This window comes from Catharus ustulatus, chromosome 4 (assembly GCF_009819885.2).
Source record: "Catharus ustulatus isolate bCatUst1 chromosome 4, bCatUst1.pri.v2, whole genome shotgun sequence".
Classification (NCBI taxonomy): Eukaryota; Metazoa; Chordata; class Aves; order Passeriformes; family Turdidae; genus Catharus; species Catharus ustulatus.
In genome coordinates this window covers 32862166-32869665 of record NC_046224.1, presented here as the reverse complement: position 1 = coordinate 32869665, position 7500 = coordinate 32862166, and positions in this window count along the sequence as shown.

Below are 7500 nucleotides of genomic sequence, written 5' to 3'. Positions count from 1 at the left end.
CAGCTGTTAACACTTTCATGTCTGAAACTTCCTTACTGGCACAAGGGAGAACTAAAGGAATCAGGCATATTCAAAGACAGTTTTATGTAGCTGTAAGTCTGACACTGCTGCTGATACAATTTAATTGAGAACTAATTAGAACTAAGAGGGCTAGTTATTTTGTCAACTGCACATGTGTTAGTTCCAGTCATTTTTAATCCAATGTAACAAAGATAAAGAGTCTAACTTACTTTGTTTAGTTAATAACATTAGGCCAGAAAGATCACCTAGTCATTTCATGTTACCCAATACATTGCTAATATAAACAATGTTTAATTACAGTGACTACTTACTCCCATGAAATGACCAATTAGAGCATTTGCTGATTCTACATGTTCACTGTTAGAAACATTTCCACAGACTTTCTGTGGGTTGTGCTCATAAATTCTACTCCAGCTGGTATCAAGCATAAGAGCAGAATATGAGAGGAAAAAGTTTTTTAAGCAGCACAAAGGACATTTAAATTCTGAGACAGTTTCCATGCAAAAATATATCAAATTAAAATATACTTTTTAGTGTTCCCTAGGAGTATGTAATATTGCACATTTATATGCTATTTTTGCTGAATCAAGCAGATCATATGGTGCATTCAAGACTCATATGATAAAAAAGGCATATGTCTGCATTTTAATATTTAGACCAACATATACAGAGTGATTTTAATTTGCTTACAAAGCTGATTTATTGACTATAATCTGTACCTGTATGAATTATGTCAAAGGAGTCTCTTACTTATTTTTGTTACTTTACTGATGAGTCAATTAATGTCCCCTGAAATACAAGCCCAGCACCTACCAATGTTTTGTAAAGTGGCAAAATCTGGCAATGATATTGACAGCATGTGTTAATTCAAATTAAAATCAAAATAGAAAAATAAAATAAATGATAACAAACTCTTCCTTGTCCAAAGAAAAATGTCTGACACTGTAAAAATTACTTTTTAACTATTGAATTATTATCACTTAAGTAATCGTCCTGACAAATTTGCTAGTTATGTTAAAGTAAATAACAGTACATCAGTATGTGCATTGCCAAATCTAATTAACACAAAGTATTAAAAATACTGGAAACAAAGAGACACAGTTATCTAGACAACTTATATAAAAGAAATTAATTTACGAGGATTGCAATCAATGCATACATCACAGCCAAATAAAAATTGGATACTGCAAAAGTATCTGGAAGTATTGCTGCTACCAATTGTTTGTTCTGTAGGTGTCTAAAATGCCTGGCTGCTGCACATGTCAGTGCAAAGACTGAATCCTTCTCTCACTTCAGTGAGTTCAAATGTTGCCACTCAGGTCAGTGTTATAGTGTCAGGTGCTTTTCTTACTCTTCTTAGGCAATGCCCTAAACAATATGAATCTACTTACATGAAAGTTTTTCCTTTGAATAAAAGACAACATGATAATCTGCATGTCTGACCACTAAAATGTGAGAGAATTAAAATGTAGCTTAAAACCCACATCATGCAAATAGTTATAATTTGCTAAAAGCCAAAACCAAAAAGTAACAAATATTCTCTTAAATTAATTAGTGTATGCTGACTGTGTGCTACATTGTCTTGTGCAGGATATTTTAAAGTAACATATATTATAAAAATTTGTTTTATTGTAATTAGATTAATAAAAGAAAGCAATTAAAAGACTCCTTTTTTTTTTCCTAGGAGAAAAGAAAGAGCTAGAAATTATTAAACTATCCAGAAAAGAATCAAAGCTTTTATATAGAAAACAATTCCTAGCATTGAATTGCAATAAATCAATAAGATGGTTATTTTCAATAGGCAATAATTGTCGTTATATAAACCAAAAATATTGTTTGGGATGATTAATATACAATGCCACATAATGCATCTGGGAGTGTCAATGCATAATTCTTAGTTCTAATGTTATTATGTAATTGAGAGAACATGTTCATTTGCCCTAATAACTACTAAGATGCACTTAATAAAATGAAATGTAATAATACTTGCAATTTAATCTATTCATGGAAGCAATTTTAAAAGTCTAGCATTCTCCTTAATGTGGATAACATTCATAATTTATAAAGTGTTGTGATGCAGAATTGACAATGCCATTGTTTTTTACACTTTGAGATGAATCTGCAGGCTTCATTATCTGCATACCAACCTCAGGATTATCAAGGGCAAACAAAAGATAATTAACACCAGAAACTGGCAAATGCAGGAGATACTGAGTGAGATTTTTCATTTAATGTAGAACCTTTGAAAACTAGGAAATGGAATAACAGTTCAAAATCTTTCTTTTTTTTTTCCTTTGTAGAAAACTGTTCCAGTATGTTTTCTTTCCTACATTTTAAATATCATGTTATTTTACTATAAAATTATATTGGCATGTTCAGCCTTAGATACACTCAGTAAATGAATGTGTTCACTGGAGTATTTTTTCCAAAGCACTAAGTGTTTGTTTTCTGAGGTGTTTTGTTTTTATCTAGAACAGTAGATGGATAACTATGGTATACATTTTCAAATTCTATAATTTCACTTGCCCACAGAAAATCTGTAAATAAATCACTTAACTTCTCCTTGCCTCATTGTGTCATTCTCTAAGGATGAAAACTTTTACCATACAAATTTGATTAATGAATAAGATATATTTTTATGTTAATAGCTTGTAGGAAAAAGTATGTGAGACTGCCTTGGGCATTTTTATATGTACTCACAGCAGAGCAATAAAGGTTTACTAAATGCTGATACAGATCTGAGATACAGATCCATGAGAATTACTGACACGTTTCTTTTTAGTTTTTTAAGCAAGAACTTCTGACAATGATTCTGCATTGCATTCGAAAATATTTGCCATGTAACTAATAATTTTAGAAATTAACCATTGAAGATCGTCTACAAAAAGAATCTTTTGAATATGAGGCAAAGAAGCATTATATGGTTAAACTCTAATCTGTGAATGAACAAACTTCTGCAAAAGGTCCAGGCAAAGTCATTTTACAAATGGAAATGCAGGAAAATGACATTCAGAGTTTTACACAACTTAGAGATGTTGATGACAGTCTAACTCCCCACTAAGCAGTTCTTATTACAGGGGAATGTGATTATTAACCTAAGAGCTATCCATGAAAGATTCAAACATTTGTGTTTAAAGATCTTGATGTATTACCATACCTTCACTTTTTACAATTTAGAACTGGATATGCCTTTTAAGTAACTAATCTGAACTAGTAACTAAACCAAAATGAAATGCAATCAGTAGGAGCTTGCTTTCCACCCAGCACAGTGACCTGTGAGCGCTCTTATACAGATATGATGGTTATATTCTAAGATTTGAGCTGCAGGATAACTTGATGAGTCTTGTTCTCTTCTAGAAGGTCTGATACCATTTATAGTGGTTCCTTCATTATCAGGTTTGTCCCTTATTCCTATTTAACAAACCTTTTTCTCTTGGTCTTGATTCACCCTGGACAGGGACAGGCACTAGAAGGTGAATGGGACAGGGAAAGCTGTAGGAACACGCTGGCCCCCTCAGAGACAGGGAGAGGCTGAGGCTGAGGCCAGGGGCTTTCTCCACATCCTTGGATATCAAGACAAGTATTAAAGTGCCTGAAATCCCACAGCAACTACGTGGTGGATGATCAGTTCAAACAAATGAACACCATGCTCTTGGGATCAGCAGGGCATGTGATACCCTAGGGTGTGCCAAGCACAGCATACTTAACAGGCTGAAAGAAGAGACTGTCTCACCAGCTCAGCCTCACCTCAAGTACTCTACACTGCTTTGGACAACATAATACATTATAATGTGCCCAAAGGAAGGCAACAAAGATGCCAAAGTAATTAGGGGGCATGACTTGTGAGGAGCAGATGAGGATATTTTGTTTATTCAGCTCAGAGAAGAGGAGGGTGCAGAGTGATTTCATCGCTGTCTATTAGCTCCTCATGAACTCTTCTTTCTGGTGTCCAGTGATGGAATGTATTAAAGCTACATAAGGGGAAAATTAGAGTGGATAACATGAAAAATTTCTTCACTGAGAGGGTGGCCAAAGAATGGAACAAGCTCTTGAAGAGCTTGGTCATGGTCCCAAGGCTCCAGTTGGTGTTCAAAAGGTTTTTGAATGATGCTCAGCTTCATGGTTTATATTTTTGTATGTGTTTTAACTTTTAGGTTGCCCTATGTGAAGGCAGGATGTGGAATTAATGATCCTCATGGGTGCCTCCCAACTCCAGATACTCTAGGAATCTATGATTCTAAGTACCAGACTCTCAGGTACTGAGCTGTCATTCTTTGACTACTTGTTGTTCTAGTTTCTAGATACTTCTGAAAAATAGAGCTCCGAACTTTTCCATACTTAGTGGGAAGCTTTGAAATATAGGAAAAATGAAGAATCAAGATCCTAAAACTCCTAAGTGCTGTGGTGATTTTAAAAAATCTTTAATTAAAATTCCTTTTTTAAGGACATTGGCTTCAGTTCTGCTAATATTTGTATAAAAGGTTTTTAACCTAAGGTTTTTAAATTAAATATACCATGGCTGGAAAAGAGACCATGTCCCTTTGAACTAATAGAGTATATCAGTTCCCTCACATAAATTTATTTATTTAAACGCCCCTGTCCTTTCATTGAATTCATCTTCTATTTAACTCCCCATCCCCTGAAGGAAAATCCTCTACTATCTGGAGATTACTGTAAATACATTTTACAGAGTATGATACCTTTTTTAATTACATACAGGAAAACACAATCAAAGTAGTAGGTGCAACTTTTTTGCCAGGCGACACAGTAAAAAACACGCCATGCCTAATGGGGTAGTGGTCAGCAGTGGGCTCTGTTACAATCACTGATCCACATGAAGCCACCCCTGCCTCCTGAAGCAGAAGAAGAATCCTCTGTTTATAAAGCCCACAGGACATAAAGAGGCAGCGTAGATTATATAGAGCTTCTCCATTACAGATATATTTCTGTAAAGTCAACTTCTACCAGGACTACCAGATATAAAAATAACAAATAATAGAACAATAATAATGGGGCATGTTTGCTAATCTTCACATTTATTATGAGACTTTTTTCTGAAAAGTTTTCTTTGGACCTATCTTCCACAATATTCCAAACATCTTTTAAGTATCTGTGGTGTTCATAGTTTTATTTTAAGAGATTACTATACACCAGGATTTTCAGAAATCTGTAGTAAATAACAAGAAATACTTAATGCTTAGCAGCTGGAATGAGTGAGAGGAGCATACACTTTTCTTATTTAAATGTTTTAATATTTTACATTGTATTTAACATAATATCATTTTTATGTAGTTGTTTTTTCTACACATCTTGTTTGCCAGGATCTATGTTTTGAAAATGGATGTGGTTCTTTCTGGAATGGTGCAGTAGTTACAAGACTCAGCAATTTCTGGCCCTCTGTGCAAAATCCCGCCTGTGTTAATGAGAATTTGTGGTGAAGTGAGAAAACTACAGGAAATCATACAAAAAAATGCAGATATGAAAGATGTGTTAACAGCAGAACACTAGCCAAAGAATTTTGTGTACATGTGCCGATGAAAAAGCCAAAAGTTTGTCAAAATTTGAAAAAGTAATGGTTGAGATTATTAGATTAGAGTTGAGATTACTACTTTTGTTTTGCCTGATCATCTTTCTAAGACAATGCAATACTACTTTTTCTGCCACTGAGTCCCTGTCATTTAAGGTAACCTTCCAGTTTGGTGAACTGATTTAGCCATAAATAAATTCTCATATGCTATGATTTATGCTATAATATGAGGTTGGCTACATTCATTTCTACAAATACCCACATACTAAAGCATTACAATACAAACTCAGGAGGGACCTATATTCATCTTACTGTGACAGTTCCTAATCTATATTCCCTGTATGGATGAAAACTTCAGAGTGACAGAGCTTCACCAGGACTAAAGGAGCTTCTACAAACAGGGTGTCTGTGGAAAGAATGACTTTCAGCTGGGTGTATGAGGGCTAATGAGCTCCTTATAGGTCTATACATCTAGCAATTTTTTAAGAATTCTTAGAAAAAGGCAGAGAAGGTTTGAGAAGATCGGCAATAATTCCTTAAATTTACAATAAACGACTTCAAGTGTATCAAAAGGATTAGATGTATCGTATACTGGATACGGGTTGATTTTTCTCCCTTACAGATATATCTATGAAAGTACATTTACCACAAAATGTGCTCCCCCAAACTTATTCCCCAAGGCTAAAATAATAGCAGATGATAACTCTTCCAAAAGAACCCTGTCTTTGTGCTACAGTTAAACTCAGTGGTCACCCTCTAATGTTAAGCCAACAGTTTTCTATTTCAAGTTGCACTATATGTGGTAAGGAAGCACCAAAATCTCAACACTACCTCCTAAAATTCAACTTCTATTTAAAGTGATTGGGAGAATGATGAATAGAGTATCAAAGTCTTTCAGCACCTCAGAAGTCCAATCTAAACCTGCAGAATCTCAACAATATGGAAATTATTAGAGGCTTTGTGCCTTTGCCCCCTAAAGATGCTATGGATGCTTTCTTGGCTAGACATTTGCTCCATGCTATGTTGTGGCTACTTAAGAAACCCTTCAGATTCTCCCTTCTGTCTTTAGTTTTGAGATCCCTCCTAGAGCACATCTGTAGTGTGGGGTCAGCTTCAATATTTGGTCCTCCTTGTGTTGCAATTAGCAACTGATGAGAATCAGAAAGGAAGAGATACTTTTTTTTTTATTGTCCTGGATGAGATTATGCTTCTGGTTCTTCAATAGTAGGACTTACTGCTTGAATAACTGCAATGTGTGCCAGATTTCCAAAACTGCCTACCTAACGGCCATGACTGCCAAATATATGCAGAAACTGCAAGAGCAAAGAAGTGGGTAGGTAATCTGCCCGTGTGTGCAATTACAGTAGCAGTTGTTCATACACTTTGCATGAACGTAGTTTTATGTATGCAATTATGGAAATCAAAGCCTAAGCTTGTACTGACAAATGTAGATACTTCCCTAACTGAAGGTAATGCCAGCTTTACACTCTGCTTCCAACTGACTGAAGAGCTTTGAAACCTCCTTTGCTACATTGATTCTTCTAGCTGTCCATGCACACTGTGTCTTATAATATTATTCAATTGATCTGCAGTTGCAGGGGCCAAAGTGGATCTCTAGAGAGAGAGAGAATAATTCTCCACGCTTATCAGTCATGTCAGAAAAATGTCTATAACTCAGGGCAAACTCTTGTGAGTAGAACTGGAGAAAGGAGTAATCTGGAACTCTTTTGAGTATCTCATTGATGTAAGACTAGACTAAAGAAGCCCTTGTTTGGTGGTCCAATTGTTCAGTGAACACGTACTGTCAAAGTTACTGAAGCATATCCATTAATCTGCATGGTACATGCTGAATAAAGGGATGAAAAAAGCTTGATTCAAGCCACAAAATGATTTATTTGAGTTACAGCGGGTTTTTTTTAATCAGCTGTGGACTGCAAGAAGACATTTTGTGT